This window comes from Pseudophryne corroboree, chromosome 11, assembly GCF_028390025.1.
Source record: "Pseudophryne corroboree isolate aPseCor3 chromosome 11, aPseCor3.hap2, whole genome shotgun sequence".
Lineage (NCBI taxonomy): Eukaryota > Metazoa > Chordata > Amphibia > Anura > Myobatrachidae > Pseudophryne > Pseudophryne corroboree.
The window spans coordinates 41,176,938-41,202,032 of NC_086454.1; the positions used below are offsets into that span (position 1 = coordinate 41,176,938).

Here is a 25,095-nt window from a genome sequence, read left to right on the forward strand (position 1 = left end):
TACAAACTGGAATTCGAGGCGTTTCCCCCTCGTCGTTTCCTGAAGTCTGCTTTACCAAAGTCTCCCTCCGACAGGGAGGCAGTTTTGGCAGCCATTCACAAGCTGTATTCCCAGCAGGTGATAATCAAGGTACCCCTCCTGCAACAAGGAAAGGGGTATTATTCCACGCTGTTTGTGGTACCGAAGCCGGACGGCTCGGTGAGACCAATTTTAAATCTGAAATCCTTGAACACTTACATAAAAAGGTTCAAATTCAAGATGGAGTCACTCAGAGCAGTGATGGCAAACCTGGAAGAAGGGGACTATATGGTGTCTCTGGACATCAAGGATGCTTATCTCCACGTCCCGATATACCCTTCTCACCAAGGGTACCTCAGGTTTGTAGTACAAAACTGTAATTATCAGTTTCAGACGCTGCCGTTTGGATTGTCCACGGCACCTCGGGTCTTTACCAAGGTAATGGCCGAAATGATGATTCTTCTAAGAAGAAAAGGCATTTTAATTATCCCTTACTTGGACGATCTCCTGATAAGGGCAAGATCCAGGGAACAGTTAGAAGTCGGAGTAGCACTATCTCAGGTAGTGTTACGTCAGCACGGGTGGATTCTAAATATTCCAAAATCGCAGCTGATTCCAACGACACGTCTACTGTTCCTAGGAATGATTCTGGACACAGTCCAGAAGAAGGTGTTTCTCCCGGAGGAGAAGGCCAGGGAGTTATCCGAGCTAGTCAGGAACCTCCTAAAACCAGGACAGGTCTCAGTGCATCAGTGCACGAGGGTCCTGGGGAAAATGGTGGCTTCTTACGAAGCGATTCCATTCGGAAGATTCCATGCAAGAACATTTCAGTGGGATCTACTGGACAAATGGTCCGGATCGCATCTGCAGATGCATCAGCGGATAACCCTGTCGCCAAGGACAAGGGTGTCTCTCCTGTGGTGGCTGCAGAGTGCTCATCTACTAGAGGGCCGCAGATTTGGCATTCAGGATTGGATCCTGGTAACCACGGATGCCAGCCTGAGAGGCTGGGGAGCAGTCACACAGGGAAGGAATTTCCAGGGCCTGTGGTCAAGCCTGGAAACGTCTCTTCATATAAACATTCTGGAACTAAGGGCCATTTACAATGCCCTAAGTCAAGCAAAACCTCTGCTTCAGGGTCAGGCGGTGTTGATCCAATCGGACAACATCACGTCAGTCGCCCACGTAAACAGACAGGGCGGCACGAGAAGCAGGAGGGCAATGGCAGAAGCTGCAAGGATTCTTCGCTGGGCGGAAAATCATGTGATAGCACTGTCAGCAGTATTCATTCCGGGAGTGGACAACTGGGAAGCAGACTTCCTCAGCAGACACGACCTTCACCCGGGAGAGTGGGGACTTCACCCAGAAGTCTTCCACCTGATTGTAAACCGTTGGGAAAAACCAAAGGTGGACATGATGGCGTCACGTCTAAACAAAAAACTGGACAGATATTGCGCCAGGTCAAGGGACCCTCAGGCAATAGCAGTGGACGCTCTGGTAACGCCGTGGGTGTACCAGTCAGTGTATGTGTTCCCTCCTCTGCCTCTCATACCAAAAGTACTGAGAATCATAAGAAGGAGAGGAGTAAGAACTATACTCGTGGTTCCGGATTGGCCAAGACGGACTTGGTACCCGGAACTTCAAGAGATGCTCACGGACGAACCGTGGCCTCTACCTCTAAGAAAGGACCTGCTACTGCAGGGGCCTTGTCTGTTCCAAGACTTACCGCGGCTGCGTTTGACGGCATGGCGGTTGAACGCCGGATCCTGAGGGAAAAAGGCATTCCAGAAGAAGTCATCCCTACTCTGGTCAAAGCCAGGAAGGACGTAACCGCAAAACATTATCACCGCATTTGGCGTAAATATGTTGCGTGGTGTGAGGCCAAGAAGGCCCCTACAGAGGAATTTCAACTGGGTCGTTTCCTTCATTTCCTGCAAACAGGACTGTCTATGGGCCTAAAATTAGGGTCCATTAAGGTTCAAATTTCGGCCCTGTCGATTTTCTTCCAGAAAGAACTGGCTTCAGTACCTGAAGTTCAGACATTTGTAAAAGGGGTCCTGCACATACAGCCTCCTTTTGTGCCTCCAGTGGCACCTTGGGATCTCAATGTGGTGTTGAGTTTTCTAAAGTCACATTGGTTTGAACCACTTTCCACTGTGGACTTAAAATATCTCACATGGAAGGTGTCGATGCTGTTAGCCTTGGCTTCAGCCAGGCGTGTGTCAGAATTGGCGGCTTTATCATATAAAAGCCCTTACTTAATTTTTCATTCTGACAGGGCGGAATTGAGGACTCGTCCTCAATTTCTACCTAAGGTGTTTTCTGCATTTCACATGAACCAACCTATTGTGGTACCTGCGGCTACCAGGGACTTAGAGGACTCTAAGTTGCTTGACGTTGTCAGGGCCTTGAAAATATATGTTTCCAGGACGGCTGGAGTCAGAAAATCTGACTCGCTGTTTATCCTGTATGCACCCAACAAGCTGGGTGCTCCTGCTTCTAAGCAGACGATTGCTCGTTGGATTTGTAGTACAATTCAGCTTGCACATTCTGTGGCAGGATTGCCACAGCCAAAATCAGTAAAAGCCCATTCCACAAGGAAAGTGGGCTCATCTTGGGCGGCTGCCCGAGGGGTCTCGGCTTTACAACTTTGCCGAGCAGCTACTTGGTCAGGGGCAAACACGTTTGCTAAATTCTATAAATTTGATACCCTGGCTGAGGAGGACCTGGAGTTCTCTCACTCGGTGCTGCAGAGTCATCCGCACTCTCCCGCCCGTTTGGGAGCTTTGGTATAATCCCCATGGTCCTTACGGAGTCCCAGCATCCACTAGGACGTCAGAGAAAATAAGATTTTACTTACCGATAAATCTATTTCTCTATCGTCCTAGTGGATGCTGGGGTTCCTGAAAGGACCATGGGGAATAGCGGCTCCGCAGGAGACAGGGCACAAAAAGTAAAGCTTTAGGATCAGGTGGTGTGCACTGGCTCCTCCCCCTATGACCCTCCTCCAAGCCTCAGTTAGATTTTTGTGCCCGGCCGAGAAGGGTGCAATCTAGGTGGCTCTCCTAAAGAGCTGCTTAGAAAAGTTTAGCTTAGGTTTTTTATTTTACAGTGAGTCCTGCTGGCAACAGGATCACTGCAACGAGGGACTTAGGGGAGAAGAAGTGAACTCACCTGCGTGCAGGATGGATTGGCTTCTTTGGCTACTGGACATTAGCTCCAGAGGGACGATCACAGGTACAGCCTGGATGGTCACCGGAGCCTCGCCGCCGGCCCCCTTGCAGATGCTGAAACGAGAAGAGGTCCAGAATCGGCGGCAGAAGACTCCTCAGTCTTTTTAAGGTAGCGCACAGCACTGCAGCTGTGCGCCATTTCCTCTCAGCACACTTCACACGGCAGTCACTGAGGGTGCAGGGCGCTGGGAGGGGGGCGCCCTGGGAGGCAAATGTAAACCTATTTTTGGCAAAAAAAATACCTCACATATAGCCTCCGGGGGCTATATGGAGATATTTAACCCCTGCCAGAATCCGTTAAAGAGCGGGAGACGAGGCCGCCGAAAAAGGGGCGGGGCCTATCTCCTCAGCACACAGCGCCATTTTCCCTCACAGAAAGGCTGGAGGGAAGGCTCCCAGGCTCTCCCCTGCACTGCACTACAGAAACAGGGTTAAAACAGAGAGGGGGGGCACTAATTTGGCGTTAGAAATATATAAAAAAGATGCTATAAGGGAAAACACTTATATAAGGTTGTCCCTATATAATTATAGCGTTTTTGGTGTGTGCTGGCAAACTCTCCCTCTGTCTCTCCAAAGGGCTAGTGGGTCTGTCCTCTATCAGAGCATTCCCTGTGTGTGTGCTGTGTGTCGGTATGTGTGTGTCGACAGGTATGAGGACGATGTTGGTGAGGAGGCGGAGCAATTGCCTGTAATGGTGATGTCACTCTCTAGGGAGTCGACACCGGAATGGATGGCTTATTTAGGGAATTACGTGATAATGTCAACACGCTGCAAGGTCGGTTGACGACATGAGACGGCCGACAAACAATTAGTACCGGTCCAGACGTCTCAAAAACACCGTCAGGGGTTTTAAAAACGCCCGTTTACTTTAGTCGGTCGACACAGACACGGACACTGAATCCAGTGTCGACGGTGAATAAACAAACGTATTCCTTATTAGGGCCACACGTTAAGGGCAATGAAGGAGGTGTTACATATTTCTGATACTACAAGTACCACAAAGGAGGGTATTATGTGGGATGTGAAAAAACTACCGTAGTTTTTCCTGAATCAGATAAATTAAATGAAGTGTGTGATGATGCGTGGGTTCCCCCCGATAGAAAATTATTGGCGGTATACCCGTTTCCCGCCAGAAGTTAGGGCGCGTTGGGAAACACCCCTTAGGGTGGATATGGCGCTCACACGCTTATCAAAACAAGTGGCGGTACCGTCTATAGATAGGGCCGTCCTCAAGGAGCCAGCTGACAGGAGGCTGGAAAATATCATAAAAAGTATATACACACATACTGGTGTTATACTGCGACCAGCGATCGCCTCAGCCTGGATGTGCAGAGCTGGGGTGGCTTGGTCGGATTCCCTGACTAAAAATATTGATACCCTTGACAGGGACAGTATTTTATTGACTATAGAGCATTTAAGATTCCAAACGGCACAAAGGTGTATTGCCGTATAAAGGAAGAGGAGTTATTTGGGGTCGGTCCATCGGACCTGGTGGCCACGGCAACTGCTGGAAAATCCACCGTTTTTACCCTATGTCACATCTCTGCAGAAAAAGACACCGTCTTTTCAACCTCAGTCCTTTCGTCCCTATAAGAGTCATATCTGCCCAGGGATAGAGGAAAGGGAAGAAGACTGCAGCAGGCAGCCCATTCCCAGGAACAGAAGCATTCCACCGCTTCTGACAAGCTCTCAGCATGACGCTGAGACCGTACAGGACCCCTGGATCCTACAAGTAGTATCCCAGGGGTACAGATTGGAATGTCGAGACGTTTCCCCTTCGCAGGCTCCTGAAGTCTGCTTTACCAAGGTCTCCCTCCGACAAGGAGGCAGTATGGGAAACAATTCACAAGCTGTATTCCCAGCAGGTGATAATTAAATTACCCCTCCTACAACAAGAAAAGGGGTATTATTCCACACTATATTGTGGTACTGAAGCCAGAAGGCTAGGTGAGACCTATTCTAAATCTAAAAAAATTTGAACACTTACAAAGGTTCAAATCAAGATGGAGTCACTCAGAGCAGTGATAACGAACCAGGAAGAAGGGGACTATATGGTGTCCCGAGACATCAGGGATGCTTACCTCCATGTCCCAAATTTGCCCTTCTCACTAAGGGTACCTCAGGTTCGTGGTACAGAACTGTCACTATCAGTTTCAGACGCTGCCGTTTGGATTGTCCACGGCACCCCGGGTCTTTACCAAGGTAATGGCCGAAATGATGATTCTTCTTCGAAGAAAAGGCGTCTTAATTATCCCTTACTTGGACGATCTCCTGATAAGGGCAAAGTCCAGGGAACAGTTGGAGGTCGGAGTAGCACTATCTCGGATACTGCTACAACAGCACGGGTGGATTCTAAATATTCCAAAATCGCAGCTGATCCCGACGACAAGTCTCCTGTGCTTAGGGATGATTCTGGACACAGTCCAGAAAAAGGTTTTTCTCCCGGAAGAGAAAGCCAGGGAGTTATCCGAGCTAGTCAGGAACCTCCTAAAATCAGTGCATCATTGCACAAGGGTCCTGGTAAAAATGGTGACTTCCTACGAAGCAATTCCATTCGGCAGATTTCACGCAAGAACTTTTCAGTGGGATCTGCTGGACAAATGGTCCGGATCGCATCTTCAGATGCATCAGCGGATAACCCTATATCCAAGGACAAGGGTGTCTCTCCTTTGGTGGTTACAGAGTGCTCATCTTCTAGAGGGCCGCAGATTCGGCATTCAGGATTGGATGCTGGTGACCACGGAGGCCAGCCCGAGAGGCTGGGGAGCAGTCACACAAGGAAAAAAAAAATTTCCAGGGAGTGTGATCAAGTCTGGAGACTTTTCTCCACATAAATATACTGGAGCTAAGGCTAAATTTATAATGCTCTAAGCTTAGCAAGACCTCTGCTTCAAGGTCAGCCGGTATTGATCCAGTGGGAAAAACATCACGGCAGTCGCCCACGTAAATAGACAGGGCGGCACAAGAAGCAGGAGGGCAATGGCAAAAACTGCAAGGACTTTTCGCTGGGCGGAAAATCATGTGATAGCACTGTCAGCAGTGTTTCATTCCGGGAATGGAAACTGGGAAGCAGACTTCCTCAGCAGGCACGACCTCCACCCGGTAGAGTGGAAACTTCATCGGGAAGTTTTCCACATGATTGTAAACCATTGGGAAATACCAAAGGTGGACATGATGGCGTCCCGTCTGAACAAAAAACGGGACAGGTATTGCGCCAGGTTAAGAGACCCTCAGGCAATAGCTGTGGACGTTCTGGTAACACCGTGGGTGTACCAGTCGGTGTATGTGTTCCATCCTCTGCTTATCATACCTAAGGTACTGAGAATTATAAGACGTAGAGGAGTAAGAACTATACTCATGGCTCCGGATTGGCCAAGAAGGACTTGGTACCCGGAACTTCAAGAGATGCTCACAGAGGACTTATGGCCTCTGCCGCTAAGAAGGGACTTGTTTCAGCAAGTACCATGTCTGTTCCAAGACTTACCGCAGCTGCGTTTGACGGCATGGCGGTGGAACGCCGGATCCTAAGGGAAAAAGGCATTCCGGAAGAGGTCATTCCTACCCTGGTCAAAGCCAGAAAGGAAGTGACCGCACAACATTATCACCACATGTGGAAAAAATATGTTGCGTGGTGCGAGGCCAGAAAGGCCCCACGAAGAAATTTCAACTCGGTCGATTCCTGCATTTCCTGCAAACAGGAGTGTCTATGGGCCTCAAATTGGGGTCCATTAAGGTTCAAATTTCGGCCCTGTCGATTTTTCTTCCAGAAAGAATTGGCTTCAGTTCCTGAAGTCCAGAAGTTTGTCAAGGGAGTATTGCATATACAACCCCCTTTTGTGCCTCCAGTGGCACTGTGGGATCTCAACGTAGTTCTGGGATTCCTCAAATCACATTGGTTTTAAAACCAGTCAAATCTGTGGATTTGAAGCATCTCACATGAAAAGTGATCATGCTCTTGGACCTGGCCTGGACCAGGCGAGTGTCAAATTGGTGGTTTTTTTTTCTCAAAAAAGCCCATATCTGTTTGTCCATTTGGACAGGGCAGAGCTGCGGACTCGTCCCCAGTTCTCTCCCTAAGGTGGTGTCAGTGTTTCACCTGAACCAGCTTATTGTGGTGCCTTGCACCTACTAGGGACTTGGAGGACTCCAAGTTGCTAGATGTTGTCAGGGCCCTGAAAATATAGGTTCCAGGACGGCTGGAGTCAGGAAAACTGACTTGCTGTTATCCTGTATGCACCCAACAAACTGGGTGCTCTTGCTTCTAAGCAGACTATTGCTAGTTGGATGTGTAATACAATTCAGCTTGCACATTTTGTGGCAGGCCTGCCACAGCCAAAATATGTAAATGCCCATTCCACAAGGAAGGTGGGCTCATCTTGGGCGGCTGCCCGAGGGGTCTCGGCTTTACAACTTTGCCGAGCGGCTATTTAGTCAGGGGCAAACACGTTTGTAAAATCCTACAAATTTGATACCCTGGCTAAGGAGGACCTGGAGTTCTCTCATTCGGTGCTGCAGAGTCATCCGCACTCTCCCGCCCGTTTGGGAGCTTTGGTATAATCCCCATGGTCCTTTCAGGAACCCCAGCATCCACTAGGACGATAGAGAAAATAAGAATTTACTTACCGATAATTCTATTTCTCGGAGTCCGTAGTGGATGCTGGGCGCCCATCCCAAGTGCGGATTATCTGCAATACTTGTACATAGTTACAAAAATCGGGTTATTATTGTTGTGAGCCATCTTTTCAGAGGCTCCGCTGTTATCATACTGTTAACTGGGTTCAGATCACAGGTTGTACAGTGTGATTGGTGTGGCTGGTATGAGTCTTACCCGGGATTCAAAATCCTTCCTTATTGTGTACGCTCGTCCGGGCACAGTATCCTAACTGAGGCTTGGAGGAGGGTCATAGGGGGAGGAGCCAGTGCACACCACCTGATCCTAAAGCTTTACTTTTTGTGCCCTGTCTCCTGCGGAGCCGCTATTCCCCATGGTCCTTTCAGGAACCCCAGCATCCACTACGGACTCCGAGAAATAGAATTATCGGTAAGTAAATTCTTATTTTCTCGTAGTCCGTAGTGGATGCTGGGCGCCCATCCCTAGTGCGGATTGTCTGCAATACTTGTATATAGTTATTGTTACAAAAATTCGGGTTATTATTGTTGTGAGCCATCTTTTCAGAGGCTCCTTTGCATTTATCATACTGTTAACTGGGTTCAGATCACAAGTTGTACGGTGTGATTGGTGTGGCTGGTATGAGTCTTACCCGGGATTCAATATCCTTCCTTATTATGTACGCTCGTCCCGGCACAGTATCCTAACTGAGGCTTGGAGGAGGGTCATAGGGGGAGGAGCCAGTGCACACCACCTGATCCTTAAGCTTTTATTTTGTGCCCTGTCTCCTGCGGAGCCGCTATTCCCCATGGTCCTTACGGAGTCCCAGCATCCACTACGGACTACGAGAAATAGATTTATCGGTAAGTAAAATCTTATTTTATCACTTCTTTATCCCTTCTCCAGGTTAATACATCTGCCCCAGTGGGACATATCCATCAATGTGGAGGGAGATAACGTACCAGTCAGTCAGCTCCTAATGCTGGGTACACACTGGTTGATGTATTGTGGACGCGTTGTGGTTGTATACCAGCGATATGTTGTCCACAGCCAAATCGCGTCGGCCTTGCAGCATGTCCGATATATCAGCACATCGTACTGTATGTGCGTTCGTACACTTGCTGTGGGGGCCAATATCACAACTGAGCGGGCAATGACAGGGACCGACATATCGAACGGCCGAACGGTAAGTGTGTGCAGTTACCTTGAACGACTGCTCGGGCAGTGCGATGGCAGCTCCACCGACATCTCTGTCAGGAGTGTAGTGGCCTAACTGTCATGTTACAGGTTGTGGTTGGAAAATGACAATTAGGAGCTCTCCACTTTATCTCTCTCCAAACATCGATGCATATGCCCCAGTGTCTCACTGATGCCAATGTAGTGTCGTGTCATGATACGTGCTTCATTGATGTATGTATCTGTCTGAGTGATGTGTATGGTTTTGAATAGAAATGACAACAGGAGTGGGCGCTAGTGTACTGGCTATGAGACACTTATTACAGTTGTAGACACTTCACAATGACTGCAGCTTCACACTTTGAGGAGCTGAACCTCAAAAGATTATATAGAAAAAAAAAGAGGAAGAAGAGGAAGCGCATGAAAGTATCCTACAATGCACAATTTATTACAAATAAATTTCATATATTCTCATAAAAACAAGGAAAAAACAAAAACCAATAAATTATAAAACAATAGAAAATCAAACTCTCTTTAGAGCCTTTTAAATAGTCTGCAGACGCAGCGCTGAAGATGGATTCTAGTGTTCATTCTAGCACCCTGCACCTTTCAAATCCTGTGCAGTTCCTCTTTCCTGCCTGTGGTGTCGCTCTCTGCTCTGGTGCTTCTCAGCACACACAGGTCTGTATCACAGCACTGAGTAACAGATCAGAGTGTGCTGAGAAGCATCACAGCAAAGAGCGACACCCCAGGCAGGAAAGAGGAACTGCACGAATTTTGAAAGGTGCAGGGTGCTAGAATGAACACTAGATTCATTGTATCTTTTAGCTGGAGAAGGAACAAATTGTTTCCAAATATTGAGAGTGAAGAGCCCCATACACTGGAATGATAATACGTAAAAAAGGAGATTTGAGGACTGCGCTTGTTTGCCTCACTTGATCGATTAAAGCTGCTATGGAGAAAAAAGAGGCTTTCCACTAACCTCTTAAAATCTGAACCAAAAAATGAAATAAAATATCTTCCAGCGCTTATGTTTCTCAAGGGAATCCGTATATTTCCCACTACAATTATCAGGGTATCCAAGTTTATAAGTAAATCCAATAAAAATATTTAAATAAATATATTTTCTTTATTCAGAGTATAGTATTTACAACACATCATAAAATAAATTTTATCTGACTCTACTTCTAAATAAAATCAATTTAATTGTGAATCCTAATACCGGTATACTTTAGACAAAAACGAACCAACATATACTGTTAGTGATACGCTTATTTCAGCGATTTACTCACTTAAAAGTCCACAGCTGCAATCTCCAAGCAAGTTCTCATTCCTAGCAGGAGAATTGAGTTTTTACTGGGGAAATAAAGTCCTGTATCTCCAGAAGTGGGCAGTGCCCAACCAGACCAGATAGCTCTGCTCACCGCAATATTTAGTCCTTGAATAGCATAAGCATTTTCTTATGATCAAAACAGCATTCTTAATCAGGAGTGTGCCATGCATAGACTTACTTTAATGCCACAGGTCCAGAAAGGTACGGGTTTCTGCCGGCAGACAGTTGTTAGTGCCTCTGATTTTATTTAGAAGTAGAGTCAGATAAAATTTCTTTTATGATGTGTTGTAAATACTATACTCTGAATAAAGAAAATATATTTATTTAAATATTTTTATTGGATTTACTTATAAACTTGGATACCCTGATAATTGTAGTGGGAAATATACTGATTCACTTGAGAAACATAAGCGCTGGGAGATATTTTATTTCATTTACTGGAATGATAATGCCCAATTTCGGGCATTCGGCCCGATATATCGGATGAAATCGGGCATTTCTCTTACGTCCTAGAGGATGCTGGGGACTCCGTAAGGACCATGGGTATAGACAGGCTCCGCAGGAGACATGGGCACTACAAAGAACTTTAGAATGGGTGTGCACTGGCTCCTCCCTTTATGCCCCTCCTCCAGACCTCAGTTAGATCCTGTGCCCAGAGGAGACTGGGTGCTCTCCTGAGTTTCTCTGAAAAAAGAATTTTGTTAGGTTTTTTATTTTCAGAGAGCACTGCTGGCAACAGGCTCCCTGCATCGTGGGACTGAGGGGAGAGAAGCAGTCCTACTTAAATGATAGGCTCTGCTTCTTAGGCTACTGGACACCATTAGCTCCAGAGGGTCGGAACGCAGGTCTCACCCTCGGCGTTCGTCCCGGAGCCGCGCCGCCGTCCTCCTCACAGAGCCGGAAGATAGAAGCCAGGTGAGTATAAGAAGAAAGAAGACTTCACAGGCGGCAGAAGACTTCAGATCTTCTCTGAGGTAACGCTGCGCGCCATTGCTCCCACACACAACACACACAGCGGGCACTGATGGGTGCAGGGCGCAGGGGGGGGGCGCCCTGGGCAGCAATATAAACCTCTAGGGACTGGCTACCAAGTATATAGGCTGCGGAGGCAGTATATATTATAATCCCCCGCCAGTATTAAAATTTTGAGCGGGACCGAAGCCCGCCGCCGAGGGGGCGGAGCTTAATCCTCCAGCACTAACCAGCGCCATTTTCTCCACAGCACACTGCAGAGAAGCTGGCTCCCCGGACTCTCCCCTGCTGAACACGGTGACAGAGGGCAAAAAAGAGGGGGGGGGGGGGGCACTTTTAATTGGCAGTGAGTGTATAGAGATATATTTATATAAAAGCGCTGTTTATCTGGGAAGTTGGTTTCCAGTGTCAGTTGGCGCTGGGTGTGTGCTGGCATACTCTCTCTCTGTCTCTCCAAGGGGCCTTTATTGGGGAACTGTCTCCATATAGATATATCCCTGAGTGTGTGGGGGTGTTGGTACGTGTGTGTCGACATGTCTGAAGCGGAAGGCTCATCTAGGGAGGAGGTGGAGCAGATGATTGTGGTGTCTCCGTCGGCAACACCGACACATGATTGGATGGATATGCTGAATGTTTTAAATGCAAATGTGGCTTTATTACATAAAATGCTGAATGTTTTAAATGCAAATGTGGCTTTATTACATAAGAGATTAGACAAAGCAGAGTCCAGGGATAATAAAGGAAGTCAATCAATGGCTTTGACGGTGTCACAGGGCCCTTCAGGGTCTCAAAAACGTCCCCTATCCCAAATGACCGACACTGATACCGACACGGATTCTGATTCCAGTGTCGACTACGATGATGTGAGGTTACAAGAGTATTCATTGTATGATTATTGCAATAAAAGATGTTTTGCATATCACGGATGACCCCTCTGTCCCTGACAAGAGGGTACACATGTTTAAAGAAAAGAAACCTGAGGTAACTTTTCCCCCATCTCGTGAGCTGAACGAGTTATTTGAAAAGGCTTGAGAAACTCCAGACAAGAAGCTGCAGATTCCCAAAAGAATTCTTATGGCGTATCCTTTCCCTGCGCTGGACAGGTTACGGTGGAAATCCTCACCCAGGGTGGACAAGGCGTTAACGCGCTTGTCCAAAAAGGTGGTGCTACCGTCTCCAGACACAGCAGCCCTCAAGGATCCTGCTGATCGCAGACAGGAAACTACCTTAAAATCAATTTATACACATACGGGGGCCTTGCTCAGAACGGCAATAGCGTCGGCTTGGGTTTGTAGCGCTGTAGCAGCTTGGACTGATACCTTGTCAGCTGACATTGATACCCTAGATAGGGATACCATTTTATTGACCTTGGGTCACATAAAAGACGCAGTCTTATATATGAGAAACGCTCAGAGAGACGTTGGTCTGCTAGGTTCGAGAGCCAACGCCATGGCGATTTCTGCTAGGCGAGCCCTGTGGACCTGCCAATGGTCGGGTGATGCCGACTCAAAGAAACATATGGAAGTTTTACCTTACAAATGTGAGGATTTATTTGGGGAAGGTCTCGCAGACCTGGTTTCCACAGCTACCGCGGGTAAATCTAACTTCTTACCTTATGTTTCTCCACAGCAAAAGAAAACGCTGCAATATCAGATGCAGTCCTTTTCGGTCGAATAAGTCCAGAAGAGGTCGGGGCTCTTACTTCCTCGCCAGAGGTAAGGGTAGAGGGAAAAAACTGCCTGCTACGGCTAGTTCCCAGGAGCAGAAGTCCTCCCCGGCTTCTACTAAATCCACAGCATGACGCTGGGGCTCCACTGAGGGAGTCCGCCCCGGTAGGGGCACGTCTTCGACTCTTCAGCCACGTCTGGGTTCAGTCAGACGTGGATCCTTGGGCAATGGAAATTGTATCCCAAGGCTACAAGCTGGAATTCGAAGACGTGCCTCCTCGCCGGTTTTTCAAATCGGCTTTACCAGCTTCTTCCCCAGAAAGGGGGATAGTTTTAGCTGCAATTCAAAAACTGTGTCAACAGCAAGTGGTTGTCGAGGTTCCCCTAGTTCAGCAGGGGAAGGGGTACTATTCAACCCTATTTGTGGTCCCGAAACCGGATGGTTCGGTCAGACCCATTCTAAATTTAAAAAAACCTGTACTTAAAAAAGTTCAAATTCAAGATGGAATCACTCAGGGCGGTTATCTCCAGCTTGGAAGGGGGGGATTTTATTGTGTTACTAGACATAAAGGATGCATACCTTCATGTCCCCATATATCCCCCTCATCAGGCGTACCTGAGATCCGCTGTACAGGACTGTCATTACCAGTTTCAGACGTTGCCGTTTGGGCTTTCCACGGCCCCGAGGATTTTCACCAAGGTAATGGCGGAAATGATGGTGCTCCTGCGCCGGCAGGGAGTCACAATTATCCCGTACTTGGACGATCTCCTGATAAAAGCGAGATCGAGAGATCAGTTGCTGAAAAGCGTGTCGCTCTCCCTGAGTGTGCTGCAGCAGTATGGCTGGATTCTAAATCTTCCAAAGTCACAGTTGGTTCCAACGACTCAGCTATCTTTCTTCGGCATGATCCTGGACACGGAACAAAAGAGGGTTTTTCTCCCAATGGAAAAAGCCCAGGAACTCCAGAACATGGTCAGAGACCTGTTGAATCCGAAAAGATTGTCAGTCCATCAATGCACTCGAGTTCTGGGGAAAATGGTGGCGACCTACGAGGCCATCCCCTTCGGCAGGTTTCATGCAAGGACGTTTCAGTAGGACCTTCTGGACAAGTGGTCCGGTTCCCATATTCAAATTCATCAGAAAATAAGCCTGTCCCCCAGGGCCAGGGTGTCTCTCCTGTGGTGGCTGCAGAGTGCTCACCTTCTAGAGGGTCGCAGGTTCGGCATTCAAGACTGGGTTCTGGTGACCACGGACGTGAGCCTCCGAGGATGGGGAGCAGTCACACAAGGAAGAAACTTTCAGGGGATATGGTCAAGCCAGAAGGCTTGTCTACACATCAATGTACTGGAATTGAGGGCCATATACAACGGCCTACGTCAAGCGGAGGATCTTCTTCGCGACCTAGCGGTTCTGATTCAATCAGACAACGTCACAGCCGTGGCTCATGTAAACCGCCAAGGCGGGACAAGGAGCAGAGTGGCAATGGCGGAAGCCACCAGGATTCTTCGCTGGGCGGAAAATCACGTAAGCGCTCTGTCAGCTGTCTTCATTCCGGGTGTGGACAACTGTGAAGCAGACTTCCTCAGCAGACACGATTTCCATCCAGGAGAGTGGGGACTTCATCAAGAAGTTTTTGCAGAGATAACAAGTCGTTGGGGACTTCCTCAAATAGACATGATGGCGTCACGCCTCAACAAGAAGCTTCGGAGGTATTGTGCCAGGTCAAGGGACCCTCAGGCAGTAGCAGTGGACGCCCTGGTGACACCGTGGGTGTTTCAGTCGGTCTATGTGTTCCCTCCTCTTCCACTCATCTCTAAGATATTGAGAATCATATGACGAAAAAGAGTGCAGACAATACTCATTGTTCCAGACTGGCCTCGAAGGACCTGGTATTCAGATCTTCAGGAAATGCTCACAGAAGATCCGTGGCCTCTTCCGCTCAGAGAGGACCTGTTGCAACAGGGGCCCTGCGTGTTCCAAGACTTACCGCGTTTACGTTTGACGGCATGGCGGTTGAACACCGAATCCTAGCTCGGAAAGGCATTCCAGAAGAATTCATCCCTACTCTGATAAAGGCTAGGAAGGAGGTGACGGCGCAACATTGCCGTATCTGGAGAAAGTATGTATCTTGGTGTGAGGCTAAGAATGCTCCTACGGAAGATTTCTATCTGTGCAGTTTTCTCCACTTTCTGCAGACAGGAGTGGATATGGGCCTTAAATTAGGCTCCATTAAAGTACAGATTTCGGCCCTATCGATTTTCTTTCAGAAGGAATTGGCTTCTCTCCCAGAAGTCCAGACTTTTGTAAAGGGAGTGCTGCACATACAGCCTCCTTTTGTGCCTCCAGTGGCACCATGGGACCTTGACGTGGTGTTACAGTTCCTAAAATCTCACTGGTTTGAGCCCCTTTAAACAGTGGAATTAAAATTTCTCACTTGGAAGGTGGTCATGTTGTTGGCCTTGGCGTCTGCAAGCCGGGTGTCTGAATTGGCGGCTTTGTCTCACAAAAGCCCCTATCTGATTTTCCATGTGGATAGAGCGGAGTTGAGGAGTCGTCCTCAATTTTTGCTTAAGGTGGTTTCATTGTTTCATATGAACCAACCTATTGTGGTGCCGGTGGCTACGAGTGACTTGGAGGATTCCAAGTCCCTGGATGTAGTCAAGACCTTAAAAATTTATGTAGCCAGGACTGCTAGGGTTAGGAAAACAGAGGCACTGTTTGTCCTTAATGCAGCCAACAAGGTTGGCGCTCCTGCTTCTAAGCAGACTAGCAGACTATTGTTCACTGGATATGTAACACGATTCAGCAGGCTCATTCTGCGGCTGGATTGCCGTTACCAAATTCGGTAAAGGCCCATTCCATTAGGAAGGTGGGCTCTTCTTGGGCGACTGCCCGAGGCGTCTCGGCATTACAGCTTTGCCGAGCAGCGACTTGGTCGGGTTCAAACACTTTTGCAAAATTCTACAAGTTTGATACCCTGGCTGATGAGGCCCTCATGTTTGCTCAATCGGTGCTGCAGAGTCATTCGCACTCTCCCGCCCGGTCTGGAGCTTTGGTATAATCCCCATGCAGGGCCGGTGCTAGGGTGTTCGGCGCCCTCCTGCAAAATATAAATTTGCGCCCTCCCATACTTTACATGCAGGGCCGGAGGGTTACCATGGCCTCTTGGGCCCCTGAGCTGCAGGAGATCCATGTAAGCCTATGGATGTGAGCTCTCTGCCCATACACACCCTGTGCAGCGCTAGTTACGGCCCTACACACAGACAGTGCCGTAACTAGACATTTTAGCGCTGTGTGCAAGAGAGGGCATTGGCGGCCTCCCTGTATGCAGAACTGGGGCACCGCGCGCCCGTGGCGCGCGCAAAAAAAATAGGGGCGTGGCTTCATGGGGAAGGGGTGTGGCCACAAAATAACACCAATTCATATTACATATTATAGTAGTCTCCATTATTCAAACTACGCCGCACAGCAGCGCCACTACACCAGGTAGAGCCCCTTTTACACATTACGGCGGACAGATTTCCCTTTTTACACATTACGGCAGACAGCGCCCCCCTTTTTACACGTTAAGGCAGACAGCATCCCCCTTTTTACACATTACGGCAAAGAGCGTCCCCTTTTTACACATTACGGCAGACAGCGTCCCCCTTTTTACACATTACGGCGGACAGAGTCCCCTTCTTACACATTACGGTAGACAGCATTCCCTTTTTACACATTACGGCAGACAGCGTCCCCTTTTTACACATTATGGCAGACAGCGTCCCCTTTTTACACATTATGGCAGACAGCGTCCCTTTTTACACATTACGGCAGACAGCGTCCCCTTTTTACACATTACGGAAGACAGCGTCCCCTTTTCTCTAACGTCCTAGTGGATGCTGGGAACTCCGTAAGGACCATGGGGAATAGCGGGCTCCGAAGGAGGCTGGGCACTCTAGAAAGATCTTAGACTACCTGGTGTGCACTGGCTCCTCCCACTATGACCCTCCTCCAAGCCTCTGTTAGATTTCGTGCCCGGCCGAGGTTGGATGCACACTAGGGGCTCTCCTGAGCTCTTAGAAAGTTATAGTCTTAGAATTTGTTCTTTTCAGTGAGACCTGCTGGCAACAGGCTCACTGCAGCGAGGGACTAAGGGGAGAAGAAGCGAACTCGCCTGCTTGCAGCCGGATTGGGCTTCTTAGGCTACTGGACACCATTAGCTCCAGAGGGATCGACCGCAGGCCCAGCCTTGATGTTCGGTCCCGGAGCCGCGCCGCCGTCCCCCTTACAGAGCCAGAAGCAAGAAGATGGTCCGGAAAATCGGCGGCATGAAGACATCAGTCTTCACCAAGGTAGCGCACAGCACTGCAGCTGTGCGCCATTGCTCCTCTCACACACTTCATACTCCGGTCACTGAGGGTGCAGGGCGCTGGGGGGGGGGCGCCCTGAGGCAGCAATAAAAACACCTTGGCTGGCAAAAATACCTCAATATATAGCCCCAGGGGCTATATATGAGGTAAATACCCCTGCCAGAAGTCCATAAAAAACGGGAGAATAGGCCGCGAAAAAGGGGCGGAGCCTATCTCCTCAGCACACTGGCGCCATTTTCCCTCACAGCTCCGTTGGAGGGAAGCTCCCTGGCTCTCCCCTGCAGTCTACAAGGGTTAAAAAAAGAGAGAGGGGGCACTAAATTTAGGCGCAGTATACATTATATATATAGATATAAAGCTATAGGGGACATAACTCAGTTAGTCCCTGCAGTATATAGCGCTCTGGTGTGTGCTGGCATACTCTCACTCTGTCCCCCCAAAAGGGCTTTTGTGGGTCCTGTCCTCGTTTAGAGCATTCCCTGTGTGTCTGCGGTGTGTCGGTACGGCTGTGTCGACATGTTGAATGAGGAGGCTTATATGGTGACGGAACAGAGGCCGATATATGTGATGTCGCCCCCTGTGGGGCCGACACCAGAGTGGATAGAGAGGTAAAAGGTATTAACCGACAGTGTCAACTCCTTACATAAAAGGGTGGATGACGTAACAGCTGTGGGACAGCCGGCTTCGCAGCCCGCGCCTGCCCAGGCGTCTCAAAAGCCATCAGGGGCTCAAAAACGCCCGCTCTCTCAGATGGCAGACACAGATGTCGACACGGAGTCTGACTCCAGTGTCGACAAGGTGGAGACATATACACAATCCAATCCGTGACTTGATCCCGGCAATAAAAAATGTGTTATACATTTCTGACTTTAACCTCTATAAATGGGTTTTAGGTTTGGGGAGAAAAAACAGGCAGTGTTTTGTTCCCCCATCAGATGAATAAATGAAGTGTGTGAAAAGCGTGGGTTCCCCCGTTAAGAAACTGGTAATTATAAAAAGTTACTGATGGCGTACCCTTTCCCGCCAGGAGGATAAGTTACGCTGGGAGATATCCCCTAGGGTGGATAAGGCGCTCACACGTTTGTCAAAAAAGGTGGCACTGCCGTCTTAGGATACGGCCACTTTAATAGGTACCTGTTGATAAAACAGGAGGCTATCCTGAAGTCTGTATTTACACACTCAGGTACTAGACTGAGACCTGCAGATAGTGCTGCTGCAGCGTGGTTGGTGACCCTGTCAAACAGGGATAATAGTTGGCAAACATAAAAACATATTAAAGACGTTGTCTTATATATGGGAGATGCACAGAGGGATATTTTGCCGGCTGGCATCCAAAATAAATGTAATGTCCATTCTGTCAGGAGGGTATTAGAGACCTGTCACTGGACAGGTGATGCGGACTTAAAAAGCGCATAGAGAGCCTTATAAGAGTGAGGAATTATTTGGGGATGGTCTCTGGGACCTCGTATCCACAGCAACTGCTGGGAAGAAATAATTTTACCTCAGGTTTCCTCACAGAAAAAGGTACAGTCCTTTCGGCTTCAGAAAAGCAAGCGGGTCAAATGGCGCTTCCTTTCTGTACAGAGACAAGGGTAGAGGGAAAAAGCTGCACCAGTCAGCCTGTTCCCAGAATCAAGATTCTTCCCCCGCCTCCTGTGAGTACACACCATGACGCGGGTGCTCCACAGGTGTAGCCAGGTACGGTGGGGGGCCGCCTCAAAAATTTCAGCAATTAGTGGGCTCGCTCACAGGTGGATCCCTGTTTCTTCCAAGTAGTAATTTCAGGGGTACAAGCTGGAATTAGAGAAGTCTCCCCCCAGCCGTTTCCTAAAATATGCCTTGCTGACAACTCCCTCAAGCAGGGAGGCTGTGCTAGAGGCAATTAATAAGCGGTATTCCCAGCAGGTAATACTCAAGGTGCCCCTACTTCAACAAGGACGGGGTTACTATTCCACACGGGTTGGGGTACCGAAACCGCATGGTTCGGTGTGACCCATTTTATATTTAAAATCCTTGAACATAAAAAAATTCAAGTTCAAGATGGAATCGCTCAGGGCGGTTATTGCAAGCCTGGACGAGGGGGATTACATGGTATCCCGGGACATCAAGGATGCTTTCCTGCATGTCCCCATTTACCATCCTCGCCAGGAGTACCTCAGATTTGTGGTACAGGATTACCATTACCAAGTCCAGACACTGCCGTTTGGAATGTACATGGCACCGAGGGTGTTTTATCAAGGTAATGGCCGAAATGATGATACTCCTTCAAAAAAAAGGGAGTTGTAATTATCCCGTAATTGGACAATCTCGTTATAAGGGCGAGGTCCAAGGAGCAGTTGGTAGTCGGGGTAGCACTATTTTGGAAAGTGCTACAACAGCATAGGTGGATTCTAAACAGTCCAAAGTCACAGCTGGTTCCTATGACACGTCTACTGTTCCTGGGGATGGTTCTGGACATAAACCAGAAATAGTGTTTCTCCCGGAGGAGAAAGCCAAGGAGTTGTCATCTCTAGTCAGAGACCTCCTGAAACCAAAATAGGTAGCGGTGCATCATTGCACGCGAGTCCTGGGAAAAATGGTAGCTTCTTACGAAGCAATCCCATTAGGCAGGTTCCATACAAGAACTTTTCAGAGGGACCTGTTGGACAAGTGGTCCGGATCGCATCTTCCGATGCATAGGCTGATAACCCTGTCTCCAAGGACCAGGGTATCTCTACTGTGGTGGCTGCAGAGTGCCCATCTTCAAGAGGGCCGCAGGTTCGGCATACAGGACTAGGTCCTAGTGACCATGGATTCCAGCCTTTGAGGCTGGGGGGCAGTCACATAGGGAAGAAACTTCCAGGGACTTTGGTCAAGTCAGGTTATTTCCCTACACATAAATATTCTGGATCTGAGGGCCATTTACAATGCCCTGAGGCCAGCAAGGCCTCTGCTTCAAAACCAGCCGGTACTGATCCAATCAGACAACATCACGGCAGTCGCCCATGTAATCAACGGGGCGGCACAAGAAGCAGGATGGCGATGGCAGAAGCCACAAGGATTCTCCGATAGGCGGAAAATCATGTGTTAGCACTGTCAGCAGTGTTCATTCCCGGAGTGGACAACTGGGAAGCAGATCTTCTCAACAGACACGACCTCCACCCGGGAAAATGGGGACTTCCTCCAGAAGTCTTCCAATAGGATTGTACACCATTGGGAAAGGCCACAGGTGGACATGATGGCGTCCCGCCTTAACAAAAAGCTATAAAAGATATTGCTCCAGGTCAAGGGACCCTCAGGCGATAGCTATGGACGCTCTGGTAACACCGTGGGTGTACCAGTCGGTTTAGGTGTTCTCCCCTCTGCCTCTCATACCAAAGGTACTGAGAATAATAAGAAGGCGAGGAGTAAGAACGATACTCGTGGATGGCCAAGAAGAGCTTGGTACCCAGAACTTCAAGAATTTATATCAGAGGACCCATGGCCTCTGCCACTCAGTCAGGACCTGCGGCAGCAGGGGCCCTGTCTGTTCCAAGACTTACCGCGGCTGCGTTTGACGGCATGGCGGTTGAACGCCGGATCCTGAAGGAAAAGGGTATTCCGGAGGAAGTAATTCCTACGCTTACTAAAGCCAGGAAAGAGGTTACAGCAACTCATTATCACCGCATATGGCGAAAATATGTTGCATGGTGTGAGGCCGAAAGGGCCCCAACAGAGGAATTTCAACTAGGTCGATTTCTGCATTTCCTGCAAGCAGGAGTGACTATGGGCCTTAAATTGGGTTCCATTAAGGTACAGATCTCGGCTCTGTCGATTTTCTTTCAAAAAAGAACTAGCTTCAGTACCTGAAGTTCAGACATTTATAAAAGGAGTGCTGCATAGTCAGCCCCCGTTTGTGCCTCCTGTGGCACCTTGGGATCTCAACGTGGTGTTGAGTTTTCTTAAAATCACTTTGGTTTGAACCACTAAAAACCGTGGATCTGAAATATCTCACATGGAAGGTGGTTATGTTATTGGCCTTGGCTTCTGCCAGGCGAGTATCAGAATTGGCGGCTTTGTCTTGTAAAAGCCCTTATTTGATTTTCCATATGGATAGGGCAGAATTGAGGACTCGTCCCCAGTTTCTCCCTAAGGTGGTGTCAGCGTTTCACCTGAACCAGTCTATTGTGGTGCCTGCGGCTACTAAGGATTTGGAGGACTCCAAGTTGCTAGACGTTGTCAGGGCCCTGAAAATATATGTTTCCAGGACGGCTGGAGTCAGAAAATCTGACTCGCTGTTTATCCTATATGCACCCAACAAGCTGGGTGCTCCTGCTTCTAAGCAGACTATTGCTCGTTGGATTTGTAGTACAATTCAGCTTGCACATACTGTGGCAGGCCTGCCACAGCCAAAATCTGTCAATGCCCATTCCACAAGGAAGGTGGGCTCATCTTGGGCGGCTGCCCGAGGGGTCTCGGCTTTACAACTTTGCCGAGCAGCTACTTGGTCAGGGGCAAACACGTTTGCAAAATTCTACAAATTTGATACCCTGGCTGAGGAGGACCTGGAGTTCTCTCATTCGGTGCTGCAGAGTCATCCGCACTCTCCCGCCCGTTTGGGAGCTTTGGTATAATCCCCATGGTCCTTACGGAGTTCCCAGCATCCACTAGGACGTTAGAGAAAATAAGAATTTACTCACCGGTAATTCTATTTCTCGTAGTCCGTAGTGGATGCTGGGCGCCCATCCCAAGTGCGGTTTATCTGCATTACTTGTACATAGTTATTGTTAACTAAATCGGGTTATTGTTGAGCCATCTGTTGAGAGGCTCTATTGTTTCATACTGTTAACTGTGTTTCATATCACGAGTTGTACGGTGTGATTGGTGTGGCTGGTATGAGTCTTACCCGGGATTCAAAATCCTTCCTTATTGTGTACGCTCGTCCGGGCACAGTACCTAACTGAGGCTTGGAGGAGGGTCATAGTGGGAGGAGCCAGTGCACACCAGGTAGTCTAAGATCTTTCTAGAGTGCCCAGCCTCCTTCGGAGCCCGCTATTCCCCATGGTCCTTACGGAGTTCCCAGCATCCACTACGGACTACGAGAAATAGAATTACCGGTGAGTAAATTCTTATTTTTACACATTACGGCAGACAGCGCCCCCTTTTTACACATTACGGCAGACAGCGTCCCCTTTTTTACACATTACGGCAGACAGTGTCCCCTTATTACACATTACGGCAGACAGCATCCCCCTTATTACACATTACGGCAGACCGCATCCCCCTTATTACACATTACGGCAGACAGCGTCCCCTTTTTACACATGACTGCTCTGCATACAGATACACACATACATAAATACAGTATATACATAAATGCAAACACACACACACACACACACACACACACACACACTTTCTCTCTCACTCTTTTTACATCCACTTACCACAGTTGGGCTGGCCAGATCTTCAATAGTATGATCCTGTGTAGCTCCGCCCCCTTGGTCCTTGTAGCTCCGTCCCCTTTTCGGCCGAACGATCACTGACACTCCTCTCCCTGTCACAGGGGAGAGAGGAGAAGGCTTCATGCTGCTGCGGCTGCCTGTCAGTGTGAGGACGGCGCTTCAGCTGGGATGCAGAGCAGTGAAGGCGCCTCTCCTGCCCGGCGCCTACCTGCACTGCATCCCTTTGCTGAGCGGGTAGCGCCGGGACTGTCCCCATGGTCCTTACGGAGTCCCCAACATCCTCTAGGACGTAAGAGAAAATAAGATTTTAAACCTACCAGTAAATCTTTTTCTCCTAGTCCGTAGAGGATGCTGGGCGCCCGTCCCAGTGCGGACATATTTCTGCAAGATTTGTTTATAGTCATTGCTTACATAAGGGTTATGTTACAGTTTTGATCAGTCTCGGGCTGATGCTGTTTTGTTTCATACTGTTAACAGGTTAGTATATTCCATGTTATACGGTGTGGATGGTGTGGGCTGGTATAAATCTTGCCCTTAGATTAACAAAATCCTTTCCTCGTACTGTCCGTCTCCTCTGGGAACAGTTTCTCTAACTGAGGTCTGGAGGAGGGGCATAGAGGGAGGAGCCAGTGCACACCCATTCTAAAGTTCTTTATAGTGCCCATGTCTCCTGCGGAGCCCGTCTATACCCATGGTCCTTACGGAGTCCCCAGCATCCTCTACGGACTAGGAGAAAAAGATTTACCGGTAGGTTTAAAATCTTATTTCTCTGGCTGGGTCCACAGGATTATCCACAGGATAACATTGGGATATTGTCGAGCGACAGCGAAAATGGCACCAACACGGTCACGAGCTTTCTGGCCTCCCAGGATGCATTGGGGCCTCCACTATATAGTCCCGCCCACTGACTCAGTCAGATCAGTTTTTTGCTTGGTGCGGCAGGAAGCCGCATGGTCACAGGGCTGCTGTGAAAGCAGCCTCAAGTTTTCATTACTTTATTTTTATAGACTTACTGTTTTGGTTTGAGCGACTTCTCTTAACAGCGTCTTAAACGTGTATTAGAAAGAGTCGCTCCAACAACTCCCCACCGGGTCGCAACAACGCTTACCTTCGCGGTACAGTGCTGTCTCGACGGGCGTCTGTGTCGGATGTTCTAGCAGGTCCAGCAGACGTTACCAGGCTGTGGCCGGAGCATGGGGAGACAGTGAGTATATGGACTTCCTCTTACTAGAGGGGTCAGGACACAGCTACGCTGATTTGGTGGAGACTACAAACAGCGTGTTGATGCGCCGAACATCTCGAGTGTGACAGCGCTACGCTCCGGGGATCATAGGCGCCAGGACTAGGTGAGGCCGCGATCCTGGGAGTTTAAGTCAACAGGGGGTTTCAGACGCTCTCCTGGCCGTCCCTCCTCCGAGTTCATGGCCAGTTCCCGCGGGTCTCTCGTTTCATGAACTGAATGACCTCACTTCCGGCTCAGACGCTACCACGAGGGTACTCGGTCGCAGCTTAGACGCTGCGGTTGTGTACACTGGATATAAACCCGCCCAGACCGAGTCGCAGGCCTTTAGTGTCTGCATGCACGTGGAGTCGCTCAGCGTCCGTGTCCGTTGGTGAGCGTCCGTGTCCGTTATCAGTTACCAAGAGTGGCAGTGTACACCAGTAGCGTCTGAATCCACTCAGCGTCTTTCGAGCGTCTTTGCTTGGATATGGAAGTGTGGTGAGTCTCCCTGTATCCCGCTCCCTGGAGGCAGGGTATACAGTACTAAAAATTTCTTCTACTTCTTAGTGTGCACTGTTAATTTTTAGTACCTATTGCATATGAGACCTGTATATTACTGTGTTTTCTGCATGTTATGTTGAAAAAGAACCAGTTAAACAGAAGTACAATTTTCCTACTTATGTATAAGTTATTATGGAGGTTGTATTCTCATATGACAATGTCTAATGCTTTAACATGTGACTGACTGCTAGTATGTGTGCTGACTTTTCTGTGTAATGTCAGTCCTGTTCTGACCCTCAAATCAGGTGCACTGTGGTCAGATTGATTTCACCTCTATATACTGATTATAGGGTGTGGTTCAGTCACAAAATCGTGTAGTCAATATCAGAAAAAATGTCTGTGAGCGGCAAAAGTGATGAGGAGAATTTGTCAAGCACTCCTACAGCCCTAACATGCTTATCTTGTAAGTCAGGGGTAATTGATATGATTCAATTGGTCACTTATGAGGGTTTGTGTGCAAACTGTTTCGCTTTTCAGCGAAGTAAAAAACAGGAGTTAGTTCAACCTCCAGTAGAGCCACCATGGAAT

At 48.5% G+C, this 25,095-nt stretch overlaps 1 protein-coding gene across 4 annotated transcripts in view; it reads left to right on the top strand.

Moving 5' to 3' along the window:
• Positions 1-25,095, top strand: part of AKIP1 (A-kinase interacting protein 1) — a 57,707-nt gene that overhangs the window by 9,897 nt on the left and 22,715 nt on the right. The window contains exon 1 of one of the 4 annotated variants that reach the window (XM_063944060.1): positions 8,815-9,046. The exons of the other annotated variants lie outside the window; for them this stretch is intronic. The gene's annotated coding sequence lies outside the window, so the exon portion shown is untranslated. Of the gene's footprint in view, positions 1-8,814; positions 9,047-25,095 lie in introns of those variants that run through there. 4 annotated transcript variants of the gene reach the window in all.